Source organism: Monodon monoceros, unplaced genomic scaffold (assembly GCF_005190385.1).
Source record: "Monodon monoceros isolate NGI ecotype Baffin Bay Population unplaced genomic scaffold, NGI_Narwhal_1 Super_Scaffold_20, whole genome shotgun sequence".
NCBI classification, from domain to species: Eukaryota; Metazoa; Chordata; class Mammalia; order Artiodactyla; family Monodontidae; genus Monodon; species Monodon monoceros.
The window spans coordinates 19,750,994-19,765,941 of record NW_021703777.1 but is presented as its reverse complement, the minus strand read 5'-3'; the positions used below and the strand labels follow the sequence as shown (position 1 = coordinate 19,765,941).

At 40.3% G+C, this 14,948-nt stretch overlaps 1 protein-coding gene across 3 annotated transcripts in view; it reads right to left on the bottom strand.

Annotated features, from left to right (window-relative positions):
• The window catches only part of NFKB1 (nuclear factor kappa B subunit 1), a 121,291-nt gene that overhangs the window by 64,364 nt on the left and 41,979 nt on the right, over positions 1–14,948 (bottom strand). The gene's annotated exons all lie outside the window — the stretch shown is intronic.

The window sequence follows — 14,948 nt, the reverse complement described above, 5'->3', positions numbered from 1 at the left end:
ATTAATCCTGTAGCAAATGCATGATTAAATAAGATGACTAAAATGTCAGCTATGGAAGGCGATTTATTAAAATATAAAGAGCTGTGTTAGGTAGGGGATGGAAATTAAGAAATTATATTCTTTCGTTATTTTGTCTTTTCAAAATAAAAAAAAGGCTAGATCCTAGTGCAGCCTCTCAATAGGCTATTTAAATTAGAATGCGATTATTTACACCAGAGCAGAACATTAGCGTAAGTTGATTGAAGGGCATCTTGGTGTGGGCTCTATCTGGACCTGCAGTATGGTTAGAGGAATGTAACTGCTGAGGGTCAGGAACTCGGGCAGCTGTGGGAAAGTGAAGGGAAGGTGACTCTTGAATCATCTTGTTGGAAAATCAAGGTAACAGTGCTCCCGAAGTCCAAGACACCCCCTTGGACTTGCCCCTTTCCACCCCAACTGCTGTTACCCATAAGGCATTCTCCTGCTGTACTGAAGAGGCTAGGGACTTGACTCAAAACATTTTCTCTATTCCTTGCCTTACTATTGCCCTCAGGGATCAAGAATTCACATTTCTGGTTCACCCCAGTTTCACAGTCATGTACTCCCAAATTAGAGGGCCCTTCTTTGATATTCACTCTGGTGACTGACATGAATAACCACTCCACAGGACCTTACCATAAAGCAGTGCAGGCCTACACCTCCAAGATCTCAAACCACTGGGCTCCCTTTCAATAAAGAGCACAGGCTCTGGAGTCAGATGGACCCGGCTCTGAATCCTGGCTCCTCCCATTACTAGCTGTGCCATCCTGGGCAAGTTACTCAGCCTTTCTGATGTGTTTTCTCATCTGTAAAATGTGAATGCAAATACATAATGTCTGAATTTTCACAAGGATTACAGGAGGCAATTTAAACTGTCTAATACAGTGCTTGCTTCATAGCAGGGGCAGAAGAGATGACAGTGATTCTGTTTTGTCTCTTCATGTTTTAAGCAGATATCTGCAGTAGAGATTTCCTCTGACTGTAATGAGAAGGTGAAAATGCATTGCATGCCAGGCTCTTCAACCTCTCTTCTCCTTACTGTCACTCAGGCTCAAAACAACCCCATTACTTTATATATCCGCTGCCAATTCAGAGAAATGTAGCTCTGTTCCCTGTTCTAGGTCCAACCACTCTGTTTTTGCACTTACTGTCAGACTTATTCCAGATCTCCTCAAATTACTCTCCTCCCTCCCTCTCCAAAGGACGCTTCCCCTTTATCCACAAATCATGTACACTCTTCTCCCTTATTCGGAACAACTCTTTCTCTGATAATGATGATAACAACTGTACAGGTTAGCATTTATTGAAACCTATGAGCCGGACACTACAGTAAGAAATACAGAACCATTCTTTCATTTGATTTTCTCTATAATTCAGTAAGAAACATTCTTAAAAGGCACTTATACCTGCTTGAGTGCCATTCTCTTTTTTTCCTTATCAAGTATGCAAGAAAAGCTCTAATCACCAATGGTGAAACTCCAACTGAATCTGTAGTACCTTTGCAAATTAACTAATCCCTCTATGTCCCAAAGAAATAAGTGCTTCAAGGTCATGACTTACTCCATGTTTCCAAACTGACCAGCCATTTCTTATTCTTCATCCCACTTAACCTCTCTGTAGCCTAGGATGTGTTACGTTCCCTCCTCAAAATGGTCCCCTCCCACTTCACTAGACAGTTCTGCTAAAGCACTCTTCCTCCTCAAAAGAAGTCCTGCCAGAGATCAGTCCTTGGTCTATCTCTAACCATTACCATAATCACTCTCTTGACACTTTTATGCAGTCTCCTGGGTTTAATCATCTAGCCCATGCAGGATGACTCCTCAATTAAGTCTCATGTGCTTACCTTCCTTTTAAGAATCTGTAACATTTCCAGCTGCTTGCAGGGCATCTTCCTGTCCATAACTTATAACTCAATTTGCCCACGACTGAAGGCCCATGAATGGCCTTCCTCTGAAACCTACTCCACCTCCTAGTAAGTGAAACCACCACCTTCTAAGCAACTGCACCAAAATTTTCCTATCATCTGGGATTCCTCTGTTGTCCTCTACATGTAACCAATTGCTGAATTAACTGATTCAGCCAGGTGGCACTCCCCAAAATCTCTGGCACCTGTCCCTTCCCTCTATTCTCACTCCCCTAGTTTATCTATCTCAGCCTGAACCAGAGCTTAACTCATGAGGAATCACTGCAATTCTTCCCACTTGGTGTCCCTGTGCTTTTCCCTTCTAATCCCTCAGCAGATTGCTACCAAATTTATATTCCTAAAGCACAATGCTCATTATAGCATATCATTCCTATATTAAAACTTATATAATCTACCCACTTTCTACAAAATGTGGTCTAAATTCCTGAGGCTTGCACGATTTGGCCCTATCATACCTCTCTAGCCTCATTCCCACCTTTCTCTTTCATGTACTCTTCATTCCAGCAGAATTATTCACTTTTCCTATCCAACCTCAGAGATTTCTATTTTTGAGCCTTTGCTGCTGACTTTTCTGCTTGTGCTATTTTCTCTAGTTAGATTCATGCTTTCAAATTGCTACCTCTCAAGATCCAGGCCCAAATGCAATCTCTGCCGCAAAGTCTTCTCTGCCCACCACAACTAGCGGGATCTTTTACCTTAGGGCCATTAGGTCATTCACTCTTTCATTTGAAAAGTACTACTTTATTCTGCAATTCCTACCTGGCAGCTATAGGTGCTGGTTCTACAGTGGTGAATAAAACAAACAATATCATATTTCAATATTTAAGGACATATCTTCGTTCCTCTATTAAACTGACTGGTCTTTGAGGACCAAGGCATTATTTAATTCTTTCTATTTCCCCAACCCCCAGGATGGAACCAGTAGTATTTAATTAAGAGCTGTTCAAAGAACTAATGACTGAATAAATCATTGGCTCCAGGCTACTCTGAGGAAGGAGTGAGCAGCCAAGTAGTTAACAGCTCCCAGGCACTATTAGGAAAGAATGCTGACAGCAGGGCCCATCAGGCCATCTTGCCTTAAGATCTGTTGAAGGGTTACAGTCACGAGACGTGGTTCATCTCTCGACTATAACTATGAGGGATTACCCTGAGAAGTTTCTGAAATGTCCTAGCAGAAGGTGAGAGCATGAAGCCAATTAACTTGTGAAATTCTACTGACTCCTTGGCTTGAAATCACATTTAGGAAGACCTAATCCTGGCACCATTTTTATTTCTAAGAGGAGTTTTTGAAGTACTTGTACTCCCTTAGGCTTTTCCACTGAGAAAATAACTTCCATTTACAGACAGACTGGCTGTAGAGGTGCTAAAACATCTTTAATTTTTATAAATTCAATTCTCAGGGAGAACTTAACCCTGACATACAATTTCCCCATGGTGCTGGAGTTTGGCCAAGGTGGAAGGATGGGCGGAAGACAGTCATCAAGGGCTAGTTCCAGATAAAATAGAAGTGAGACTGGGAGGACTAGAAGCGCTGCCTTGGCCGCAAGCCCCATGTAATCTGGAGAGGTGATCTCACACTCATCATCCCAGCTAGACTCTGCCAGGGCAGCTACACAAGGAGGGCTTTCCCCACAAGCATCCCAGAGATGCGCGGGCACCCTCCCACTTGAAAACAGGCCTAACTTCACAGAGTCAGTTTACACTTCTAAATTACTGAAAAATACCCCAGGAGTGTGAAATCAAGACACTTTAACCTACCCCAAGTTGTCATTTATTTTCAAGTGTGATTCCAAGTTTGGAGAAAACAACAGGGATGAGAGCACAGTTTATAGGATTTAAATAAATTGTGCTTAATATAAATGCCTCAACATTCTTAAATTTGTACAGGAACATTCTCCTGAAGTCTGCACATTTTCAGATAATGTGGGTTAATTTTTAGAGCAGATTTTCAGTGTTCCAGTAAGCGGCCAGAGTTCCAGGTGCCAGTTACTGCTACGATCTTGTGTTAGGCCCCTAATCTCTTTGGGCTTCCGAATTCTTCATGTGTAGAATCACTAGATAACAACTATATGTCCTCCAGCTCTGAAATTCTGTGATTCCTAGTCATATATATATATATATATATATATATATATATATATATACACGACACACAGGACAACACCCCAAAGATCACATTTTCAAACTAAAAAAAAACAATTTAAAATCACAGAATTTCTGAGTTGGAAGGATCCTAACAGTAAACTTATTTTTAAAATTGTGAACATTTTAAATACATTTAACACAATTACAAACTGAGAAAACATACAATCAACACTCAAATTACCTGTTGCAATGGGGCTTCTGATAGCATGGAAAATCAAAATTTAGAGACAAAGAAAAACCTTTATGTTAGGCAAAGATTTCAACTTTTCTCATTAAAACTGAAATTGAATAACCAAAGTGTTTATTTTCAGTAAATCCAAGAAGGGTCCTGCCCTGGGTAAGTTAAATCCTGATAATAAAGAACCAACTTTTCTGGGGATATGTCAAAAATGCTTCCATTATACAAGTAGGGGGGTGGGAGAGAAACATACAAGCAAACCAAAGACAGAATGAAAACTTTTAATCTACGAAGCTTTTTTTTTTTTTAATCCTTACAAACTACATAAAAGTAACTAGGAGGATTAGATCCCATGTAAGGTATGACTGAAGTATGTGCAAAATAAAAACTTTAGGTTTTGGATTTATTTGTTCTTTGAAAATAGAAATTATTAATATAAGTTTTAAACATCCTTTTAAAATAGTTTTAAAGTCTCTCAACACATTGTGTTTGATGAAAACCTAATTTGAGATAATTAAGAGTATCTTCTGACTCTGTGATATTCAAATTTACTCGGGATTAAATGTCTTTGATTTCTTTCTGTTTAAAGGCATACAATCATCCTCATGATATATTTTTCTGGCTTAGAAAACCCATCCTATCACCTTCACTGAAATCCACTGGTTAGAGAAGTAATTAAATACTTTGGCTTTTAATGACTGAAAGTACTTACAGATATCACTTAATGTAGAATTTAATTTGTACTATAGTAAACACAGCTGCCTGTACAAGAATTTGGACCACTCTGGGAAGAAGACAATTAACTGTTCCTTTCTTCAGAAGGAAAGTACATAAGATAAAGCATTTCAACTATTCTTCTGTGATTTCCTGTGGAAAACCCCTACAAAATTAGGAGAATTACAAGTGAGTAGAAAGAAATGGGAAATTTTCTTTGTCTGATTTCTTGTTGCCACTTTACTGGTTAATTTACATCCCAGACACTGATGGGGCAAAAGAGAAAACATGATCTAAGTGTCAGACTGAGGTTAACCAACATATTGTACCATCTACATACTATTATGTAAGCAAAAGGAGGAAGGGAGAAACACCAAAATTTCTAACATGGTCTAGGATAACATCAGCCAGTAATCTGGAAAAACAGTAGTACTTTAAACCTGCAAAAAACCCTACAATGTGATAACTTTATACTGTTCAGCCTATACAGACTAAAACAAAGTATTAGAAATAAATCATACACTTTGATGCTTGGATAAAACGTTCTGCAAGCTATTAATTTCTATTAGTTTTAGGAATTCGCCAGAAAAATTATAACTGCCCTATGACCAAATCTTGATTTTCCCTTATTATGAAGGTACAACTTACTAAGTAAAACATCTTTTTAAAGGCATAAAAAAAAAAAGAATTTACTTATCGCAAAGGATCTTAACACAAGCTACCTTCCCTGCCCTGCAGTCTTCCAGTTTATTTTTTGAACCAGTCCAGTGACAATGAACTTCATCCTGAGGCTATATATTCCATCCTCAGGCAGCTCTGACTCTCAGTGACAACTGAAACCTCTGCCTCCTGGGGCTTCCACTCAGTGCTTTTTATTTCATCTTCTTTTGACGGCAGGACACACCTCACCCTTCTTTCCTATGACAGCCATCCAAATATTTGAAGACAACCAAATTCTCCAGGCTATAAATATTCTCATGCTCAGTGACCCTTTGAGGAAGGTTCGAGTTCTGTCACTATGCTGGTTTGAACACACACTCAAGTTTCTATTTCTCCACAAACAGGGTGCCCAGCACCGTACACAGTTTTCCTGGTGTGAGAGTAAGACCACCGTCTGCTCTCATATACTACTTCTATTATTCTATTCCAACGTGGGATTACCTGTTTGGTGGTCACATCACACTGTTGGCTCACGTTGAGTCCATTATTAACTAAAACTTCTAGAGCTCTTTGCATGCATATGCCTCCTACCCTGTACTTGTAGTATTTTGTTTTCTGGATGCATTCAACTCTTTTAAATATCATCGCTTAAGAATTTAGCCCTTGGTTCTGATGCAGATATGGATGTTGAAGTATATTTCTGAATTTTAAAACCCAAAAGTAATACACAAATTTTACATTAAAAAAAGAATTTAGCCCTTTGCCCCAACTTTTCAAAATTAACTTGAACTTAAATTATTTATTATCTATCACTTTATGTCATTGCAAATGTGATACAGCCTCCACTGAAGACACTAATAAAAAATATATATACATGTATTATTATTTTTTTTTTTTGCGGGCCTCTCACTGTTGTGGCCTCTCCCGTTGCGGAGCACAGGCTCCAGACGCACAGGCTCAGTGGCCATGGCTCACGGGCCCAGCCGCTCCGCGGCACGTGGGGTCTTCCTGGACCGGGGCCCAAACCCGTGTCCCCTGCATCGGCAGGCGGACTCTCAACCACTGCGCCACCAGGGAAGCCCGAGAGTGTTTTTTTTAAAAACAGAGAATATCAACTAACAAAAATAAAAGTAGTAACAGAAACAGAAAATCACAAATTTATAATCATCAACTACTGATCATAATTGATTCAGGACAGAATCATCCATGGAAGCTAAAACCATTGGAAAAAGATGTTAAGGATGGTGGCATGTACCAGGGTAGCAGCAGTGGTGACAAGTGACTAGATTCTGGATAAGTTTTGAAGGCACAGCCAATAGGATGACCCAATGGTTTAGATGTGGGGTATGAGAGAAAGAGAGGAGTCCAGGATAACTCCAAGGTTTCTGGCCTGAGCTGGAAGGATGAAGCTGCCATTTCCTGAGAAAGGGAAGATATTAGGAGGAGCAGATTGGTAGGGAAGATTCGGAATTCAGTTTGTTAAGTCTACCAGACAACCAAATGACGTCAATCAAGCGGCTAAGCCTGGAGCCTAGATTTCAGAGTAGAAGTCTAGGCTAGAGAAAAGAATTTGGAGCCATCAGGATATCTATGCTCTAAGAGGGAGGAAACGGAGAAAGAGAAATTCTTCTGGGTCAAGTTTTAACTAAACACTTTTTAACTAAACAAGCTAACTTTCTATTTAAGTTTCCATTTCTAGTTAAGCTTCTAATTGGTGAGCAACAATCGAGTGCCCAAAGAATGAAAAAGAATTCAGTTTAATTCAGCAGGTATTTTTTGTACATCTCCCAGCAGAAGAATATCATGAAGAGTAAGACATGGTGCCTGTCCGCAAGAAAGAAAGTCTAGAGACAGGGAGACAGGCACATAAGTGGGTAACTGAAATAACATGAGGAACAGTGATAAGCACAGGCAAAGACAGCATGGGCCTATTAAGGAGGGACACTCAGAGGTCAACTTACGCGGTTGGGGAAATGAGGGCAATTCAGAGCAGACTTTCTGAAGGAGTTATTACACTGATAAATATGTCAGAAAACTACATAGGAAATAAATTCTGTGACAAGGAGCTGAAATGACATTCCAAAGAGCTAAAAATAAATTCAGGATAAAACATCCCCACAATTCATAAAGAACATTTATAGAAAAAAACTTCAAGGCTATTAAAAGGCAACTTAATGACAAAATACATTTTGTCATTAAGGATCAAGTAGGATTATCAGGGTAGGCTTTTTGAGCTTGTCTTTGACAAAACAAAGTAGCTGGATTCAGATGCTATGAAAGATGGTATGTGTACAAAAGCGGCAGTGAGAAGCTACATATGATCAATGAAATGCCTTACAAAGAATAAGGTAGACACCCAAAGCTAACATTCTCAGAGCACTTACCATGTGCTGGGCACTGCTCTTGACATATACTAACTCATTTGAATCTTCCCAACAACTCTGGGAGGTAGGGACTGTTTTCCTTCCCCTTTTACAGACGCAGAGAGGTGAACCAACTGCTTCAAGGTTAAACAACTAATAAGGAGCAGAGATGGATTTGAACCCAGGGTAATGTGCTCTAGAGTCTGCTACTAATTATTTTGCTATATCACTTCCCTAGAGGTCTATAGGCTGCTGAGGAATGTTCATTAAGTTCATGAAGTGAAAAAGGCAAGGGGCAGAGTGTTTTATAGATTAACAGAATATGTGTGTGTGTATAAATGAATATGCTCTATAGTTTATATGTATTTGGATACACATGTGCTTATACACATAAACATACACATTCATAACAGTGCTTCTCTCTGGGGAGGAGGGGGATCTTAGATAGAAGGGAAATTTACTTTTCACTATATATGTCTTTGTATTATTTGCATTTCTAAGAATTTCTTTGTCACACTTTTAAATAAATAAAAAACTAGTTCTTAAAAAATAGAACAATGGGAATGGCACACAGGCTAATTAATGAGGGAGTACACAAGATCACACAATTTCAGTAATGAAGGGGGTTGAGAAGTCTTAATTTGCTCATGGGCGGAGAAATTAATGGATACTTGTTATTTCTGCTCCCTCTCTGAATTTTACCAGTACTCATATTTTTCGCTTGGCGATCCACCTCCCCCATTCGGTCTGCATGTTTGAGGTGCAGCTAACCCCACTACCAGCTCCAGGAGTGGAGCCTGGGAATGGCTGTTACCGTAATCACTTTGTCTTCCACTCCCTGTCCCCAGTGTTACACCTCCAGGAATGGGCTGTGAAACAACGCAGACCACTGAGGGCCCAGAACCCTCAATCTGTGACCCCTTTAACCCGTTTCAGCTTCCAGGAAAGCAGACTTGTTGCTGCAGGACTTGGTGCCCTAACAGAGTGAGCCTGAGGCTGCTGCAGGGGCCACCTTCCGGAGCTGAAGACGGGAGCCTACATAAGAGAAGTCAGAGCTGAGAGGCAGAGAGAAGCCAAATGATAGTGTCAGCTCCGAATGCAGTGGAGTTCGAAGCTAGCTAGCTTTTCCTTTGGACTTTTCAGCTTTCTAATCAAATAAGTTCCCATTTTTTGCTTAGTTTTAGTTGGTTTTTCTCTCACTTGACATGGAAAGATTCCAACAGATAGAGAAACTGAGGCAGAAAAAGCCTATTTCAACCTGGAAAAGTTTGGTGACATACCTAGGGTCTAAGTAATAGTGTCCCAACGCATTGACTGGGACTTGGGTCACCTGATTCGTAGTCAGGTGAGCAGGGGAGGAAAAGGAAAAGAAGGCTGCTGAGATGTGAGGAACAAGACGGAGCAGCAGGGGGAGGAGAGCTGTGACGGCGTGCTAGAGACTCTGTTTCCAATAAAAACCTATTACTATTATGTCATGTTATCTGTCTCTTCTTTAGCTACATCATGATAGTACTAGTGCTCATTTGGGGAAGACAATTCTAGCATCTCCTGCACGTTGACCACTGTACAAATAATTACTGGTTACCTACTATACCATGACCTTTCTGGCCAACCCAATACTACATATTATTCCAGGTGCTGAACATCTACTACCAATAAATTGCTTCATGTAAGGAACTTAGCAGGATCTGAGTAAACCCACTAAGTTGCTAAAGTGGAGACATCTGTCCTATAGAAGTTAAATAGGGCTGTGGTTTAGTGAGCAAAATACCATACTTGAAAGTAAAAGCTGGATTTTACTCGAGATTGTGCAATTTACAGTGGCACACCACTGTATTTAAGGCCCACCATCCACTCATTGGAGAAATGTCACAGGAATTACTTTATGAAATAAATTAGTCAAAATACTGGCAAACTTTCCAACCTGAAAGATTTTCTACTATTCCCTAAGTATATAATAATGATATATAAGAGATGCCATGGATACGTGTCAATATCTTTCCCAGTGCATAATGGGGCTAAAATGGTCATTGTCACAGACTTTCAGAACCATTGGTTTATAAGCTTAATACCATAATACAATTATAATGGGTTGAATATTGTCCCCCCAAAATTCATGTCTACCCAGAACCTCAGAATGTGGTCTTACTTGGAAATGGGGTCTTTGCAGATGTAATTAATTAAGATGAAGTCAGACTGGATTATGGTGGGCCCTAAACCCAATGACTGGTGTCTTTATAAGAGAAAGGGAGATTTAGACACAGAAAGGCAGAGGGAAGACAGTCTTTGGAAGACAGAGGCAGAAATTGGAGTGGCACAGCTACAAGCCAAAGAATGTCAAGGACTGCCAGCAACCACCAGAAGGTAGAAAGAGGCAAGGAAGGATTCTTCCCTAGAGCCTTCAGAGGGAGCATGGCCCTGCTGACAACTTGATTTTGGACTTCTAGCTTCCAGGACTGTGAGAGAATAAATTTCTGTTGCTTTAAACAACTTAATTCATGGTAATTTGTTATGGCAGCCCTAGGAAAGTAATACAATACTTGTGCAAATTATATGCATAATGCCTAAGGGAACACAGTTAAGGAGTTTAAAAAGAATTTAATAGATTCCTTTCTGGCCTCTTGCTACCCATAAGATTTTATAAGAAATCATGTGTTACATCTAACAGCAAGCTTTTTTTTTTTTTTTTTTTTTTTGGTACGCGGGCCTCTCACTGTTGCAGCCTCTCCCTGTGCTTTTGCGGAGCACAGGCTCCGGACACGCAGGCTCAGCGGCCATGGCTCACGGCCCAGCAGCTCTGCGGCATGCGGGATCCTCCCGGACCGTGGCACGAACCCGTGTCCCCTGCATCGGCAGGCGGACCCTCAACCACTGAGCCACCAGGGAAGCCCTAACAGTAAGCTTTTGACATGGCATGTTTTCCATCTCCTACCTTAATAACCCCAGATAGAAGGAAGGACATGGTGTAAATAGAGTGGAAGCAGTACTAATTAGTGAAGTTGTGCCGAAAATAAATTAGTAGACTGGTGATGCTTTTGTGTAGCTCCATGATTCCATAAACCAATCAATAAAACTGCCATTCAATACTCAAATTAGTGTATTTTGGAATATAAAAATAGAAGCAACTACCATTTTTAAGTGCTTACTGTGTGCCATGCACTGAACAACTCAACTTATATCCTATGAAGCAGGTATTATCTATCTTAACTTTACAAATGAAGAAACTGAGCCTTGGCCAAGTTAAGTAACACTGCCAGTAAGTGGCAAAGCTAGGAATCAACATCATTTCAGCCATGAACTAACTGCCTTCAGAGCCAATGTTTTAAAATCTAAAAGTGTGGTCCACAAGCCACCTGGACCTCACCCTAGACTAGAACCTCTAAGCGCAGAACCAGAAATCTGTAGCTTTATTATCTCCTTCCAGGACTTCAACATAGACCCCTGTTACTCTTTCTCTTGTAACCTGTATCTCACCCTTTCTTTCAAGTTTTCCTTCTCTCTGTGCTACATTCCAGGAAATTACTTCAGATCTATTTTTAAATTTGGTAATTCTTCCGTCTCTAATCTTGATTTTAACTCATTCACTGAGTTAAATCACTTCAGTGATGATATTTTAAATTTGAAATCCTGCTTTTTTTCTTAACATTAGGTCATAAGCATTTTCCATGCTGTACAGTCTTCAGAATTAAACAGTAGCATAATATTCTATTCCATGGTTACACCATGATTTACCTATTCATTCTCCTGTTATATCTTGCCATTATATGACATGAGTCCTTAGAAATTATCAAAGAATTATCACACTAAAAGACCCACTGTGACTTAGCATGTGTGGAGTGGGCCCCTGGCACCTCTGCAGTTAAAATATTCTTGGGTGATTCTGATGCACATCCGTGGTTGAGAACCATCAATTTAAGGAACCCCCAAAGTAGAGACAGACCCTTAATGTTACAATAATTTAACAGTATCCCATGGTGGTTAAGAGTGTGCACTCTTAAATGACACTGCCTGAACTGAAATCTTGGGCTTCATCCCTGAAAGACTGTGAGACCCAGGGTAAGCTTCTTAACTTCTCTGGACTTCGGTTTCCTCATTTATCAAATGAGGATCACAGAACCTATTTCAGTGGGCTGCGATGACTAAATGAGATGATATAAATAAGCACAGCAAGCCATCCTTATAACTGTTCTGTTGGGTGGATGAGGACCTAAAGGTGAGAGGCATTGTGTGGGAAAGTCTGCTTGCACCTTCCAGTCCACCTTCATGAGAGTTCAGAGAGGTGAATGGAGACTAGAGGATTCCGGTCTGGAATCTACCTGGAGGGTGGGGAGAGGAGATTGAGACCACAGAGTAGTTTACAGCCTCAGCTCTAGATCTGCTGACAAGTGGGAAAACAGCTTGCCTGTGGAGGAGGTGTTGCACCTTTGGAGGCCGTACTACTTAGGCAGGAATAAAGTGGGCTTCAAGCCAGACACTTAAATCTAGCCTCCTGTTTGCAGTTCCTGAGACAAGAGGTAGGTGGGCTCCAGGTTAGGCATTTACAGTCAGCCTCCTGGTTTGCTCTCCGAAATGGAAGCAACGACAGAGACAGGGTAAATAGCCAGGCTTTGTCTTCTGTGGACACCTTAAGGTAACAGTCATGGCAGGAACAGAGAGGGGCAAAACCTTGTTTGAGTAAAGGATCAGGGGATCTCTGCTTCCCCCCTCCCTGGGGCAAGGGAGACACTACACATGTGCAGAAAGGCTCCTTGGGGGTCAAAAGTCAGGGGACAACTCCAGGCCATGGTGACTCTTGCTTCTCCCAGATACCTTCACGTCGGGATCCATCTTGGCTTAGAGGTGCGTGGGCACCTAAGGGGAGGGTCCCGAGACAAATTAGCCAGGGGGGGACAAAACAAGATGATTGGCCAGAAGGAAGACAAAGACCCAGAAAACTGCCCCTTTATAAAGAATTTAAACTTCCCAAAGGCGTGATTCTCTCTGAGTTCACCCGTGCGTCTTTCTGCACATACTTTGTTCTCCCAACAAACTTTTTACTTTTCTCTTTACCTTCTGCCTCCTCACCTGAATTCCTTCCTGACAAGGCAGGCAAGAAGTAGGGATCCAGGCCCTAGCCACTGACCCCTGTGGTCTAGTGGTTAGGACTTCTGGTCCGGAAACTAAGATCTTGCTTCCAGCTACCGCTCGCTGCTGCATGCGTCTGAAATCAGCTCTCCTGTATATTATTACCTTATCAAGAAGAATAACCAGTATGTGACTTTATGAGACCCGAATTCCTGAATGGAATGAGGAAAGGCTATATAATCTTCAAACTGAGACTACTGGGGTTAGAAGAAGCCATCAGAGATTTGCTTCTGATTAAATAATAGTCCCAGGAACAATCATGTATTTAAGGAAAAACAGATGGAAGAAAAATGGGAATAGCCAAGAGAGGAAGGTCGCCAAGCCAGGATGGACAAAAATGAAGCTTAAAATTCAGACAATCTGTAAATTCAAGAAGCCTATGGTTCTCCTAATAATTTCTAAGGGTTACATTTCACAGCTATGATCCATGCTAGAAGTCTCCTCTCATGAGTAGCTTTCTCTAGTTCATAATGCAGACTATGAATACATACAGTAAATTTAGAGGGCTGTTTTTAAAAACATTCTATAAGGTAATATTTGGTTCTAGGGGCCAAATGAAAAACTTCTGAACTATGTGAAAGAAAAATATCTAGAAGTCTAGATTGCAGTTACACAAGGAAAGGAGTTTTGTCTGCTTGCCAAGAGCAGGACCTGACACATAGTACCCAATGAATATATGTAAATAAATTTTCTCTCTTTTGGCTTCAACTACTAATGGTTAACTTCATATTTAATCAGCATCCCTATGGAAGAGCAAGGAAGAAAATGCAGTGAAGCCTACTTGCCTTTTTGGGCTGTTGATACTAAGTCTCCCCACCTTTCCACCCTAAACCCAAAGTGAAGGGAGGTTTTCCTGGGCCTTGTGTTGAGCAACCTTAATTATTTCAACTCACTGAGAATGGATTTTAAAAAAATGGAAAAATGGAAATATAAAATTAAAAATTACAAAAATTTTTAAGGCATTTTATATATCTTTTTTTATTAGCTGCTTTTTATATCTTTTTTTTATTAGCTGCTTTTTATTAGCAGTTTTTAAAGTCAGCTGCTGTTAGAAAGCTAAAGTGATAGGTACTCTGCAGCACTGGTTCTTAACCATGTTTGAGTCCTTCCCTTTGAAAATCCGATAAAAAGTTATACTTATCCCCCCAGAAATATGTATACACATAAAATTCTGCATATAGATTTAGAAGTCCAAAATCCCTCTGAAACCGGTAAAAGGGATCCAGGTTACAAAGCCGTTCTCTTCAACATAGCGCAGAGCTCTGGATTTAGGGGATGTGGTTATTTTCCCTTTTTAACATATGCAAATTGTGAACAGCTTAGGGGTACTGATAAAAATTTTTTAAAATGCTATGAAGTAGGTTTCATGTGCACGCCTAATTGATTATTGGTGATCTTCTTCCCTGCTTTTAGTTAACTGAATCAGATTAAATTACCCAAAACTAGTATTATAACTAGATCCTTAAAATGGCAAACCTCCCAAACCAGACAAGTCCATACAAAGGAAAGGGAGATTACACAAGGATATGTGATATCCCTAAATGCCACAGCAGATCAGCCAGTCTTTATTTGACCTTGACAGAAACTTAACATTTAGGATTTTTAAGTGAGAAATCACCAAGAGTGGAGACTTAAGAAAGAAAAAAAGCAACCCAATTGTGGGGGGTAGGGACAATAAAAAAGCTGTTGTTGACCCAAACATTTCAACACATACCTTCTGTTCAATATAAAACACTAAGGAAAGAAAACATATGTGAGAATCAGCTTTCAGAAAACATCTAATTAAAAATAGTTACACTACATCAGCTGTGTTTCAAGTTGT